This window comes from Herpailurus yagouaroundi, unplaced genomic scaffold (genome assembly GCF_014898765.1).
Source record: "Herpailurus yagouaroundi ecotype Mexico unplaced genomic scaffold, PumYag 184, whole genome shotgun sequence".
Lineage (NCBI taxonomy): Eukaryota > Metazoa > Chordata > Mammalia > Carnivora > Felidae > Herpailurus > Herpailurus yagouaroundi.
Genome location: NW_024412415.1, coordinates 18,617,367 through 18,633,445, shown reverse-complemented (window position 1 = coordinate 18,633,445; position 16,079 = coordinate 18,617,367).

Here is a 16,079-nt window from a genome sequence, read left to right as displayed (position 1 = left end):
TTCTATGTCTCCCTCTCTCTCTCTCTGCCCCTTCCCAGCTCATGCTTGCACTCTGTCTCTGTCAAAAATAAATAAACTTTAAAAAAAAAAAGAGAGAGAGAACGTCATTTTCCTTAAAAACAAAAACAAAAATAAATATACACATGTAAACAAGTATAGTCTTCATTCTACAGAAATGTATATGAAAAGTGCTATTATTGAAATGAACACCAAAAAAAAAATTAATAGAGCTTGTAATAAGATACGGAAAGCTGGAGACTTACATGTCCTCATCACTATTTATATATTTGAGACTATTCTTTCTGGAATCACAATAGGAAAACATTTAAGGAGAAAAAAAACCACATCTGCACCCCCTAGAAAGCTACTTAACTTATTCCTCAGGATGTGTAGGAGCTTGAGGGTGTTGACAAATGTGCAAAATAAATATGTAAGGTGGTAATGACCAGTCAGCATTTTAAGGGTCTGAAAATATTTTTTAAATCAATAAGCCCCAATCTTGGCACATTAGCAGCTACTGGTATACTAAAATGATCTACCTGGAAGGCATGGGAAAGTCAGACATTGTCCAAAGAGAAGCAAACAAGTTTGATTAATGAATGAGATGAGTCTGTACTAAACTTCTAATTTTGCCCATCAAAGCAATGGTGAATCGAGCCATTAATGAGCAAATATACGTTTTTAGATGACATTCTAGAAATACACATCAGAGAGAAGGTGCATCCACAGAATAGCTAACTTGGAAAGATTGGACAAATTTAGTAGGAAAAAGGCAAGAAGAACTTCTTAATCAGACTTTGTCAATCATCACCCAAACCACAAGGAGAATGGCAATACCATAACCAGGCCTTGTCAGCAAGGAAAGCAGAGGTGAAGGAGCCCCAAGAGTTAAAACCTTGTTTACTATGTCTAGAGGTAGTGCAATCTATATACCAATCACTGAAGTCATTTAAAGCTTGCCTGTTGCTGACAAATGTAGATGGACAGATATGTAAAGATGATGCGTCATGAACTACAGCTGATGAATTTCCTGCAGAAGCCCCTGTACTCACATCAGAAGTGTCAAGAGGTGACAGAGCTACATCACACTGAGTCTGGCAGTTTAATTTGGTGTCGGCTATTAGTGTTGACTCTCAGCGCTATTGCCATTCAGTGTTTCGCTGGCAAGGTGACACAGCCTCAGAGATTGCTAAATTTCTTTGTTGAGTGAAAAAGAGGTTGCCTGGTTTGCACAGTAATCCTTTGCTGAACAATAGGGACTGCAGAGGGGCAGGGAGAGGAAACAGGGAGAAAAGGAATTTATTTCACAGAGCATGCCTTAAACTTCCCTTGCACAATTTCAGGTAAGAGTCTGATGGTTTTGTTGGGTAAAAAAACAAATGTCTGGAGCAAGGATGATTTGTGTTGATGGTCTGGCTGACTTAGAAGCTACTGAATGCACTGGCATGATGGAAGTACTCTCCTTACACTGGTCCCAGTCAAACCACCACATTTGCTCAGGAAGGAGGACTTCATGAGCTGCTCTGACCTCTGAGTGTCACCCATCGAATCCAGTTCTCTTCCTGTTCTCCTGGCCCCACGCTTGTGGGAGAGGCAGGCTTTGGCAGTGTACCCAAGGACACTTCAACCTTCCTTGGTTGCCCTTTCTCCAGAAAAAAGAGAAATACTGTCTGTATCCTACCTCCCTCCCCACTCCATGCCACTGCTGGCAGGGTAAGAAGGTATGGAGTACAGGCCAGGGAAGCCCTGGAAAGTCCACACTGCTTAAGGGAAGCCTGACATTGACTGAAGGGAATTTGGTCAATGGCTAATAACAGATAGCTCCTCCTCCACTCTTCCCAGACCAGCACTACCACACAACATGGAGGCCACAGGAAGGTGATGAGGATTACCAGCTCCTAGGATATATACCCTTCCAGAACTGTCTGTGGGACTAGGGCAGCAGGGTCAGGGGTAAGGGGACGGTTGGAAGAAACATGGAGAGGAACTTATAGTCATTAATAGTAAAATAATCTCTGTAGCAACAAGAAAAGCATGACTCAAAGTTTAAGCAACTTGTCCAAGGTAGCAATTAGAATTAGAGTAGGCCAGGTGCCTAGGTGCCTCAGACAGTTGAGCAGCTGAGCATTCAACTTCAGCTCTGGTCATGATCTCACGGTTCGGTTCGTAAGTTCAAGCCCTGCATTGGGCTCTCTGCTATCAGTGTGGAGCCCATTTTGAATCTTCTGTCTCCCTCTCTGCCCCTTCCCTGCTTGCTCGTATGTGCACTCTCTCTCTCTCTCTCTCTCTCAAAAATAAACATTTTTAAAAAAGAAAAATGAGAGTAAGGAAAAGAAAAAGCACTGTAGGAGCTCTATCTTATAAGAACTAGAACAGATTGCAATGTTTCCTAGCACCTGCACTACCACACTGGCCAAGAGCCTGCTCACAGTACTCTGCTCCTTACATTTTCATGGAATTTTATACTTGTCTGTAGCTTTTACACCCATTATCTCATGTGAGTCTCATTTATTGCCTGAAGCCACTCCCAGAAGCCACCCTCTGGTTGTGAGCTCTTCCAATATTGCAACTTCCACCCACATGCTTCTCTTTTATAGAAGAAAGCTGCATATTCCAGGACAATTTCACCCAGTGCCAGGGAGCTGACCAATCAGAAACTATCATGATAGCATAACTCAGACTTTCTATGGTGAAAAAGGTAAATTTCTAAGAGGAAAATACATAGGTTAGTCCAAGGAAGTCTGTACAAACAAGGAATGTCTGGGATAACTAAAACATTAAAAAAAAATTTAATATTTATTTTGGGGAGCACACACGTGGGAAGGGGTGCAGAGAGAGGGAGAAAGAGGATCCTAAGTGGACTTTGTGCTGACAGGCTGACAGCAACAAGCCCGATATGGGGCTCAAACTCATGAAACGAGATCATGTCCAGAGCTGAATTTGGAAGCTCAACTGAATGAGCCACCCAGGTGCCCTGATAACTAAAATATTTTAAAAGAACATCCTCGGAGCGCTTGGGTAGCTCAGTCAGTTAAGCGTCTGCCTCTTGATTTCGGCTCAGGTCATGATCTCACTGTTTGTGAGATGGAGCCCCACATCAGGCTCTCTGCTGTCAATGTGGAGCCTGCTTAGGATTCTGTCTTCCTCTCTCTCTGCCCCTCCCCTGCTTATGCGTGCTCGCTCGCTCTCTCGCTCTCTCTCAAAATAAATAAACATTTCTAAAAAAAAAAAAAAAGAACACCCTCAATTCAATCTCCAATCTAAAATCCTTGGAGATAAAAATTCACAATGATAGCATTCTTACGGGTTTTTTTTTCCCTGTGAACATTTCTCCAGTGGAAGGATCCTGTGTATTTGATTTCTGCTTTCTGAAAACATCTCCCTTCTATAGGCATCTTTGTAAAAGTTTCAGAAAGATCCTGTAAGGGATATCAGGCTATACAGCTGGACGTAATGTACAGAGCAAAGACAGTGAGAGTCCCCACTCCACACTGGTCACCCACCTGTAATATCGCGTCCATCTGCAGAAGCGGCACTTCGTGAAGGGTATTGGCCGGTGGAACGCGTCCACAGGAAAGTAGCTGGGGTGCTGTGGAGTCGACATTACAGTGCGTGGTTGAAGCGCCTTGGCCGGAGAAGATAGGAATAAGTACAGTCTAAGGCTTCAATCAGTTGGAGAGTTGCCAGGTGAAAACTAAGAGATGTTTATAAAAACGGGCTTTTCCTGCACTACCCACAGAGGGGGTCCACATGGCATTGTTCTGGTTTTCTGCGGTAACTTAAAAGGAAACTTGCACGATGTCCAGAGCCCTTGATGCAAATAAAGGAGAATATCCTCTAATTCCTTGCAGAGGAACCCACTTAGGTGGCACCAACCTTGTTTCCCAATGGACCATCCATCTGCAAAAGGAAAAATGATGGCACTACTGCATAAATCTGAAGAGAAGCTGAAAGAAGCCTCGGCTGACAGCTTGTGGCATTTTTGCCACTGAAAACCTGGCTGGTGTCACTGTTGTATCCTCCAGAAAAACTGGCCTGTGGGCTGCGCTGAAATGAAGTTTGCTACTGCCACTGGAGCCACTCCGGTTGTCTGCGCTGTTCAGCCCCGGAAGTCTCATTAACTGGATCCAGGCAGCCTCCGGGGAACCAAGACTTCCACTGGTTACTGATCTCAGGGCTGACCACCAGCCTGTCGTCTAATGTTAACCCCCCTACACGGCCGGCCGTGTAACACAAACTCTCTTCTGTGCCCCCGCAGGCATGGCCACCCTAGGCCACAACAAGGACGCTCCTTCAGCGTGTCTGAGGTGGTCGTTCTCCGCGGGAAGTTCTGCGCATGCGTGGCACCACCCTCTGAACTCCCGCGGAAAGTCACACGTGATCTCTTTTGTAGGGAGATCCTGAAGAGATTGAAAAGAAAGAGCAAGCCCCTCCTGAGAAGACTGTGCTAAGGTGGAATTTCAGGGAAAATGAACTGCTTCACCTCCAGAATTTACTGCTACTCGACCCTCAGTCTCAGACTGGTCTGAGGACGGGCAGGTTCCCTCCTGAGGACTGGAGCGCTCAGCCTGCTTCTGAGGGACTGGTCCGCAGCTCCCGCCTCACAGGCCACTGCACGGGTAGGAACAACCACTGAGTGAGTGATCTTAAACTGTTCTTCCACAGACTCTTAAGCAGAAAATGGAAATGAGATTGATGGAAAATAAACAGTTTCTTAAAACAAAAACAAACAAACAAACAAAAAAACCCGCCGGAGTAAAGCCCAAACAGCGAAAGTTTCAGAAGGGAAAATATGAAGTAAGAAAGACCTAACTAGTGGCTAGACTGAATTGAAATGAGCCGACTCAGGAGGCCATGAGTTGCCTCCACAGGGAGGATAAGTGCTTTGGGGAATATCGTAGACGGATCTGTTGGAGTAGTTAGTGCTCAAGTCCCTTCCCAATCTAGGTGCCCTGGAATCTTCTCAGGCCATAAAGTATTATAGAAGAATGAAGGAACTCAGACATTACGTGTCCTGACCAAGGGTGAGGAATAAACCGTTGTACTCTATGAGGTAGGAAAGGTCGAGATAAGGAAAATGACTCAATGGGCCCCTCCTAATGCTTCTCCAAGCCTCCAGGTTTTCTCCCTATTGTTTCAGAGAGGTGTCTAGGGAAGACACTGCTGGTGAGGAAGGTCCACCTTCTTCCAAATCTGACTGGATTCAACTGGTTAGTTTTTTCTCAAATGAAGAAACAATATCTACCTTTTAGGGAGGTTGAAAGTTTGAGGGTCTGGAACATACAGAATATAGCAGCCATTTCTGTCCTGTTTCCTCTGCTGTTTAGAAAGGGTTCTCACAGGGGCGCCTGGGTGGCGCAGTCGGTTCAAGCGTCCGACTTCAGCCAGGTCACGATCTCGCGCTCCGTGAGTTCGAGCCCCGCGTCGGGCTCTGGGCTGATGGCTCAGAGCCTGGAGCCTGTTTCCGATTCTGTGTCTCCCTCTCTCTCTGCCCCTCGCCCGTTCATGCTCTGTCTCTCTCTGTCCCAAAAATAAATAAACGTTGAAAAAAAAATTAAAAAAAAAGAAAGGGTTCTCACAGACCACCTGATGGACCTCTTCATTTTTTTTAGGCGAGGAAACTAAGAGCCAGAAAGGTCAACTGTGACTAGCAGAGCTGGGCCTTGAGCATCGGTCTCCTGGTGTTTTATCCAGTGGTCTTTCTTCCACCAAAGACCATTTTTATTCACTGGGGATACAAATACCAATTTCTCCAACAAATCAATGGCATGGAAAGTGAATAGATTAAAAGAGATATAAAAGAATCAGCTAAATGCACTGGTTGGAACTTGTTTAAATTGTGATTCAAAAAAACCATTTGGAAAAATATATTTTGGAGACAGCAAAACTGAGTATGAACTAGGTTGCAGATAGGATTATTTACTGAAATTTGTATTCAATTTGATAATGGTATCAGGCATATATAACTTTTTCAGTGTGAATGCATATTGAAGTATTAACAACTTTTAAAATATGATGCATGGGATTTGCTTTCAAATACCACAGGAAAATGGTGGGAGGTAGTAATGGATGAATTGAGATTGGTAAATGTTGGTAATTGTTGAAGCTGGGTAATGAGTACATGGGGGTTTATTAAACTATTCTCTCTACTTTTGCATATACTTGAAAATGTACATTTTTGAAATGTTTAAAAAGAAAAAAATATTAATCCAGACTTAAAGCTGAGAAGTTGAAACCACAACCTCTCTCCTGTCTCCAGTAGAGCAGTAATGGGGGTGGGAGTGGAAAAGGTTGCCAAGGCCTAGATCACTGCTGCTCTCCTGAGTCTTTCACTCAGCACCCCCTACCTTCTCACTGAAGATGCTGGGGACAGGTGCAGGAAATCACACTGTGCTTTATATACATTTATCTCTCACACTCATCTGATGCACAATACCATGGTAAATACCAGATATGGTGTTAGCATTCATCAGTAGTTTATGTCACCAATTCTCACCCTCCCTTTGTGGTGTATCTTCTTCTACACACACACACACACACACACACACACACACACACACACACTAGGAACCATCAACAGTACAGGAACCCATTTTGTTTCTGTATTAATCACAAGGAGGAAGACCTACATACCATTGGATCCAAATGGAAACTTACCTGTAATATGGAATCAGAGTGTGGTTTGGCTTTGGACTACAATCCCTTCCCCTGTTAATTCTCTCAAGAGATTTGAGTAATTTGGGCTTTCATAATTAAAGAAGTTATGTCTTTGTGGGAACATATTGAAACACCTTTCGACTTGAATATATTTACCACTGGAATCTTGATCTAATAGCTTATAATAGTGACTCCAAGGGCATTTTACAGGTCTCCATCCAGTGACTTTATGAAAGGGGTTAGAGATGGAGAAGGGCAAAAGAGAAACACACACACACACACACACACACACACACACACAGCCTTGGGAAATTTCTTAAAATGATCAGGACTATTTAACCTTCAACCAAAAAGAAACTTACCTTGATCCTAACACATTTGCTCCCTTCCAGGTACTAACCATCCCCATCTCTTTTTACTGCTGTCATCTTTCTAGTCCATCAATGATGCTGTCAGCCATCACAGAGATCACTTTGATAAGTCAGAAATTTGTCAAATATTATTGTGGCCAATATTATTACAGAGGAAATAGGGAGAGAAGCATGACTCAGGTTTGGACTCCTGGAAGTAAAGCATGGAGGCATGAAATCATGGGGTTTGATTCTAGGACCCCACATACTGAAAGAAAGCATTCATTAATAATTGTTAAGGAACACACCTCTAGGCCCTATTCCCCTATAATGCAGACCCAGTGCAGGTTGGTGTTAGTGTGAGTGTGGGAATCACATCTCCCCCTTCTTTGTGTCTCCCACAAAACTCAGCACAGTACTTAGCACCTCATAAGAACTCAACAAGTGATTAATAGATTGAATTAGAGAGTTGCTGTTTGCAATCTCGTACCAGGCACAAGACTCCCAAGATTCACCATTGCTAGTGCCCATGGAAATTTATCCTGCTCCAAACTATATACTAATGCAATGGTTTTCTAACCCTTAAGTCTCAAAAGTATGATTTACAATTGGAAAAAAATAGAGGTATTTTTTATCCAATTGCATCTTTCAGTTTAAGATACTGTATTAGACTGAAATAGTGATTATAACTGTAAATCAAGAGATTATCTCTTCTGGACTCATCCCATTAGTTACAACAAAGCCCCATCATTAAAGACTTTACTGCCTTACTGGGACAGAACTTGTGATGAGTGACTGACTTCCACAACTGGCTTAGGGAACCAGAATCATTCATTGAACCAAAGGAAAAGGACATCAAGGAAAGAAGAAATCATCAAAGACTAACTCTCTTAGCTCACTGTTTTTTCCTTTCCTTGAGTCAGACCACTAGCATCTCTCTTGGAAATGAGATAACAGAAGACGGACTTGAGTACTCAATGATTTCAGTGGGTCTGCAGCACTTATTAAGCACTGATTGTATACAAATCCTTCAATGGCATAGCTGTGGCTGAAGAACCACTGCAGACCTGGCCCATGTAGGCTTTGCATGAGAAGCTTATTGTCTTATCAAGAAGCCCTAAAAGAGAGGAGAAGTGTTTTTCAAAATAAACAAAAAGTGGCATAAAAACTGGTAGAAAATAATAAAATGCAAATGAAATACCCAAAGGACAGGGAGAGTTGGATTAAGGCCACAATTAAATTGACATAGGCAATAACAATTCCTTCCATTTGTACGATACATTTGTTTTTTTGTTTGTTTTTTAAATTTTTTTTTCAACGTTTATTTATTTATTTGGGACAGAGAAAGACAGAGCATGAACGGGGGAGGGGCAGAGAGAGAGGGAGACACAGAATCGGAAACAGGCTCCAGGCTCTGAGCCATCAGCCCAGAGCCTGACGTGGGGCTCGAACTCACGGACCGCGAGATCGTGACCTGGCTGAAGTCGGACGCTTAACCGACTGTGCCACCCAGGCGCCCCGATACATTTGAAAACAATACAGTTTTCACACCCATTACCTCTTTTAATTTTCAAACAATTTTATGAAGTAAGTTTTATCTTCCCCAATTTCTCAATGAGAAAACTGAGTCCTGTGTAAGTAAAGTGATGTGTCCAAAGCCCCTGAGCTAATAAGTAGCAAAACTGAACAGAAAATAACTCAGTTCTAATCTGCTGGATTCTAGCCATTGCTGTTTCCATTTCCCCACATTATCACTCAGTGTTGTGTATCTGTGCAGAGCTCTCCTTTTACAAAGTATTTTCACAAGGGCTTCATCATTTGGTCCTCTCAGTAGCCTGATGAAAGAGGCAGAGCAGAAACTCCACAGGAGAGCAAACTAAGAAGTTGGTGAACTTTCCTGCCTGAAGTCTCCCAACCAATGATTGTCAGTGCATCCTGACTTCCAACACAGGAACCATATCTAACTGTGATTTTATGGCAGGGGTGAGCAGGAGAAAGGACAAGTGCAAATGAGGGCAAGTGCACTTTCATTTCTTCCTGGATCTGTACCTGCAGGTAACAGTTCAAACCCTGAGACCAGAAGAGGAGAGGGACTAATATACAAACCAGCCTGTTCTCCCAGCAGCTTACTTGCTTTTCAGAGCATCAGGGGTGGTGGGGGTTACTTATATATCCCCCATAACCCAAATCACCCTGGACCCCTTTGCTGGATCAAGACAATGGAGTTGGATGGTGAATTTAAATCGTGTCCCCAGCTCCCAGCGCTAACTTGTCTAGCCTGTCAGTGGAACTGCCACAGCCTCCCTTGTTTTGCATGCCCTCTGTGAAGATGAAGAGAGAGAGAAAGATAACCCCAGGGTGAGCAGGAGAACCACTTTGGGAAATGTATTCCCGCAGCACCCGGGAAAGAGTAGGCTAATTGGTTCCAGAGGCGGCAGCAGAGGCAGCACAGGCAGGTAGGATTGCGCGGTCCTTTATTGACTGGTGCAGTCACTTGTTGGGAACCCGTGTTCATTAGCTGTGTGTAAAGTGATATTAGAGGAGAGACGCTGGGTTCTGTGCTGAATGATTGAGCGCCCTACCTGATGGGAGGTGCATTATGTAAAAGCGCCTGTGAGAGTAATCGAGTTACTTAAGTGGATGTGTTGAGCGTATCTGAGAGAGTGCTGCCTCGAGAATGCAAGATCAGGGGGCGTTGAAATGTGAAAGGCAACCCTCCGTGAACTGAAATAAGGCCTAGACTTGAAGCTGCACATCTGCTTCTGAGTCTTCCCACTTTCCCTGTGCTAACTCTTCAGGTTTCTGGGCACATGTGGGTCAGTGAGCATCAGGATCTGTTTGTCTAGCAGACCCAGGAGAGTGGAGAGGCCAACTTTTCTTCCTTCAAATCTTCCTTAGTCCTCTCTGTGACATGAGGAACCTCATTGGCTAATCCCTAGGTTTTAAGAGAGTCCAAGAAATGCTTAAAAAGCTACTAAACTAGTGATATCTCATAGCATGTTGCTGCTCAGGTGAAAAGTGGCAGTATTTGCCTCCACACCCCTAATGTTTAGAGGTATAGAAAGGAGAGTCTGGTTAGCATTGGCCTTGTCCTGAGATCAAACAAGTACAGCAACCCCCACAATGGGGTGTGTCAAAGGGCCACACCTCCATCCATCTCTGTGGCTCCACAAAGTGATGGTCATCAGTGCCCTTCTTTTCTCCCTCATTCATTACCTTCCAAACACCCTTCCTCTTCTCTTAACCACAGCTTCCCGGTGAGACAGTGACGTTCACACAAAAGCATTCTCTGACCCTACCCCCACCCACTCTATAGGACCTGCAGACTCTTCTAGTTCTTCCTAAATCATCCCAAGATGGGGCGCCTGGGTGGCGCAGTCGGTTAAGCGTTCGACTTCAGCCAGGTCACAATCTCGCGCTCCGTGAGTTCGAGCCCCGCGTCGGGCTCTGGGCTGATGGCTCAGAGCCTGGAGCCTGTTTCCAATTCTGTGTCTCCCTCTCTCTCTGCCCCTCCCCCATTCATGCTCTGTCTCTCTCTGTCCCAAAAATAAATAAATGTTGAAAAAAAAAATTCTAAATCATCCCAAGAATCCCAGAGGCGTTTCCTAGGTGCTCCAAACCAAACTAGTGGGCTACCAATGTCCCCTATCCCTATAACACAGGGTTATGGGTGGTGTCTTTATGACCTCTTGCACAAAAAGTAGTGCCTGTGTACATCCTAGTGTCTAAGACTCTGTATCTCTTATGCAAATAGACCATGGCTGGGTCTACACTTCCCAACCCAGTTCCTCCAAACATGACACATTCTAGGGAGAACAGAGCTTCAGCTCATGCCATGACCCAGACCACTTTCAATGGCTCCTAACCACCTATACAATGCAACCCAGATTCTTCAGAATGGCATTCAAAGCCCCAGTCACTCTGCTTCTACTTCAGCTCATCTTCCAACTCTGTCCTCCCACTCAGATCATCATACCCTGCCCCCCATACACACCACTTGCCTTTCACTAAACACACTTGAAATTGCTGCCTGCCATGGGCCTTTATCCTAAAGGTCTCCTGTAACTGACCTGCCTACCCCTCCACCCACTGCTGCTTTTCAAAATCCATCCTGTCAACTAGCAAGACCCAACACGGGCTTTCCTCTTCTCCTCACAGACCAGGTTACATCACAGTCAGTAGTGTGTGTCCCTACCTCAAGTGTGCATCCTGAGGGCAGGGTCCCCATCTTATCTATCTAAATCCCTATTGTCAATAACAGAGTGCTTTGCACATAGTGGGACTCAATAGTGGATTGAAGAGGCTGTAGGCATCTAAAAAATGATGCCTGCTGAAAATAAATCATTTACATCCTAATTATGAAAATATTTATCTATTTTGTTTCTTTTACCTGAAGGTGCTCAGGGAGGAGAAGAGGACCCAGAAATGTAAAGATTTGATAGACAAGGTTAGGATTGGGAAATGCCTGAAGCATGCCCTGGGGGGCACCCACATTTATATAAAATGGGAACCAGAGAGGGGCGCCTAAGTGGCTCAGTCAGTTAAGCATCTGACTTCGGCTCAGGTTATGATCTCCCAGTTCATGGGTTCAAGGCCCACCTCAGGCTCTGTACTAATAGCTTGGAGCCTGGAGCTTGCTTTAGACTCTCTCTCTCTCTCTCTCTCTCTCTCTCTCTCTCACTCTCACTCTCACTCTGCTCCCCCCCCATGCTCTGTCACTCTCTCTCTCAAAAAATAAATAAAACATTAAAAATTATATTAAATAAATAAATAAAATGTGAACCAAAGAAAACAAAGAAAAAGGAGAAACAGTGGAGAAAGGAGATAGTCAAAACAAAGGAGCACATCACCAACTCTCCTAGGAGGATTGACCCCGACACTAACAATTCATGCTAGTTGATAGCCTTCAGCCTTTTTTATTTCAACTTTTTTTCATAGAACAAAGAGAAGTTGGAATCATCAAATATTAGAATTACATAATCTATCCCCTTCATTTTATAGAGTCAGAAATGAAGGCTCAGAGAGGCAAATCGACTCCCCCAAGGTCATATACCAATTAGCAAAGTCAGAACTAAATCCCAGGTCTCCTAACATGTGCTTTTTTTTTTTTTTTACAAATATTATAGTCTTTTCTTCCCACTTGTTTATCAAAGAGAAATGGGAATGAAAATAAAGGATGAGGAAGGATGAGGCAGAGAAAGAACTAAAAAAGAGTATTCATTCATAAATCTTTGCTACACTCCAGTGCTCCCCCAACAGTGGAAGGCTTTTGTAAATTCCCTTGCTTTCATGAAAAAGAACAAGAAGACATGGAATTCACAAATGACTGTGTATCCAGTTGCTGAATATCAGCCCCCGCCCAACTATGTACAGACCTCCAATCCTCCTCGCTAGAATCTTGACATTATTGTCCTTAACACTGGTCTCCAATCCTGCCAGACTTTCCTCTCTGATTTATTAGCACAGACCCAGCACTCTAAAAACATAATTATTGCATTTTGAATGTATTTCCTATCTATAGGCTGCAGGGGCTTAAGCGGCACATAAACTCTTCTGACACTGAATTATACACTGGAAAACCAAAATTGTGCATTCTGCAAAACCAGCCTGATAGCTGGATGATCTGATGTCTTGAAGATTCAGGGTGACACTCATCAACATCTGCCATATGAATGATGACAGTAATCAATTTTAACATAAAGTACACAATTTACAGCAAGGAAGGAAGCCTCGTAGATCTTTCTTAATCATCTTAATATGGACTATTTCCTGAGTTTTAAAATATACCTCCAGATTCTCACCGTTGACCTAGAGAGAAACTATGGAATTGTTTTGTGACATTACTAATAAAAGGGAAAACAAAGGAGTTAGGTATCATGTTTCCAAATGAATTGTGTCTGAGCAACAGTTAGCATTAAGCATGGGTCCCTCAAGCTTATCCTTCTACCACCCCTTTATATCACCTTTAAAACTACAAGTGGATTAATGCCTTATACTCCTCACAGTCTCTGGGCCCCTCTGGGATTCCAAGACAGCTTTGGGGTATAGTGACTTAGGGCTCTTTCCATCTCTTCCATGTGTTTGCTGTGCAATCATGAGGAAATAGCTGTCTGTGCCTTGGTCACCTCAGCTACAAAATGGGGATAACACCCATCCTGTATTGGTTTTCTAGGGCTGCCATAACAAAATACCACAGGCCACATAGCTCAAACAACAGTATTTATTTTCTCACAGCTCTGGTGACTGAGTCCAAGGTCAAGCTATTGACAAGGTTGATTTCATTCTGGGGACTCTCTTTGGCTTACAGATGGCTGCCCTCTCCCTGTGTCCTCACACAATCTTTTCTCTGTGCTCACACATCCCTGGTATCTCTCTGTATGTCCAAATTTCCTTTTCTTGTAAGGTTACTAGTCAGACTGGCTTAGAGCTCACTCAGATGGCCTCACTTTAATGTAATCGCCTCTTTAAAGACCTTATCTCCAGAGGTGCTTGGGTGGCTCAGTTGGTTAAGCATCCAACTTCTGCTCAGGTCATGATCTCACAATTTGTGAGTTCAAGATCTGTGTCGGGCTCTGTGCTGACAGCTAAGAGCCTGGAGTCGGCTTCGAATTCTGTGTCTTCCTGTCTCTCTGTCCATCCCCTGCTTGTGCTTTGTCTCTCTGTCTCTCTCAAAAATAAATAAACATTAAAAATTTTTAAAATAAAAGACCTTATCTCTGAATAGGATTACATTCTGAGTTACTGGCAGTTAGGACTTCAACAAATAAATTTGAGAGGGACACAGTTCAGTCCATAACACTCCCACACTGTGATGTGATCATAAGAATTGAATGCAATAATGGATATAAAGTAGCTAACATAGTGTCTCTGTATAGTAAATGCACAGTAAACACCAGCTATTAATATTATCATCATCTCTTTTGATAATATAATTTTGAGCTTTAAATAAAATTCAGAGCTCATCATGCGTGTTTCTTCTTTGGGAACTTTGCACTGTCTTTGGGAGCTTTTGGAAAGAATAAAGTTCTGAATACCTCTTGAGAACCTGGTTTGACCTATCTTTCCTACCTTAATCAGTTCTTCACATACCTAATGCTCTCTGTCACTCCAAACTTGCTGCTGTTCTCCAGACTTGCTGGCTCCATCACACATATGGATACCTCTCTCTTCCACTACACAGCCTTTAAGACTCACACTAAATTTCACCTCTTTTGTGAAACCTTTCCCCTAAACCTTAGTCAAAGTTAGGTTTTCTTATCTAATTATACAACCAATTCTCTTTGCATATAAATTTACAATATCATATATTGCTTTGTATTTTAACTATTTGCCTATGACTATCTGTGACTTATTTATCCTTTTTCACACAGACGAAATTATATTGGAATATAACAAAATGTATTGTAATTGAATAAAATTGTGTTAGAAGGAAGAGAGGAAGTGAGAAAAGGCAGATAAAAGAAGATATAGAGGAAAAAAGAAAGAAAAGAAGGAAAGAGGAAGGGGAAAAAAGGGAGAAAAATCCAGCAAACCAAACCTGTGAAAAAGTTAAAAACAGCACAAAGGAAGCCAGAGGTCAAGTCAAAAGACTAAGCTCACCCTGTCCCCATTGATGCAGTGTATAGACAAGACCAAAATTATCAAATAGACAGGAAAACAGATGTCACTAAAGAGGCAAATCTTTTTCAAGAGCATCTATACTTCCATTGGCAAAGTTTTAACTTCAAAGTTGGTGGAAAGCAAAGACTGGAACCTACTTTCCCTGGAAGATCTAGTCCAATGCATGCTTAATAAATGTGAAATGGGGAGCTCTGCTAACCACTTCTGGTTTGGTGCTGCCCAATTTGAATTGATTTTTGCTCAAATTATTAAAACTTTTCTTTTTTTTAAATATAATTTACTGTCACATTGGCTTACATACAATGCCCAGTGCTCATCCCAATAAGTGCCTCCTCAGGGCCCATCACCCATTTCCCCTCTCCCCCACCCCCCATCCACCCTCAATTTGTCCTCTGATTTTAAGAGTCTCTTGTGGTTTGTCTCCCTCCCTCTCTGTTTGTAACTAATTTTTTCCTCTTCCCTTCCCCCATGGACTTCTGTTAAGTTTCTCAAGATCCACATATGAGTGAAAAGATGATATCTGTCCTTCTCTGACTGACTTATTTCACCCAGTATTAAAATTTTTCATATGCCTCAGTTTATCTTCTAGCAGTTCTCTTGTCAGAAGAGGGAACCAAAAGAGACTCCTGATAACCCCCAAGGGCAATGAGCAACCAGACATATAGGTGCCTATTGAGCCTCTTGAGCTCACTGCTTTCTCACTGTCTCTGTAAGTAGTGGATAAGTGTCTTTCGGATCCTAGCTCTGCAGCTTTTAGCATTAGAGCTTTCAGACTTGTTTGAGCATTTCTTTTTCTAAAGTGGGTCTGTAAACTGGCCAGAGTCAGACTGGCTCCAACTCAAAACCCAGACCGGGTCTGGCATTGTACTGGTTTTGACTTAGAAGCTGGACTGAGCCCAGGATCAGAGTGGGTCTGACTTAAACTGGACTAGGCCCAGTGTGAGGCCTTAGATGAATAAAATTTTGTTTTACAGTTGAGCAAGTAGGTTAACCTTACCAAAAGTCATCTTGAATTTTAGTGACCACAGTAGGGAACTTTTAACCATCTTAACTAAGCTGATCCATTTACAAGGTACCCTAGAGAAAAAGAGATCTCAGCCAGGTACTCACTATAAAGCATAGAGGAAGAATTATTTTTCCTCCTGTGTAGTTTCTGGTGACCAAGATGAGACCCAATGGGACACTGCACTCACTATGGAGCCTGCAGACAGCACCCCGGGAAACTGGCAGAAGGCAGTACATGGTAAGAATTCTTAACAAAGTCAGCTATCCCATATCTCTGTCTGTGGTGCCTGGTTGAAAGAGGAAGGTAAAATTTCATGCTGTACCTTTCTTTCCAAATTCAGGTTGGCAGGAAAAAACATTGGTTATTGATTCTTTCTCTCCCAGGAATAGCTATTGCCTTCTTGTTTGTCTTGTTTTGTGTCCTGAGAATTCAGCTTGGCCACTGTC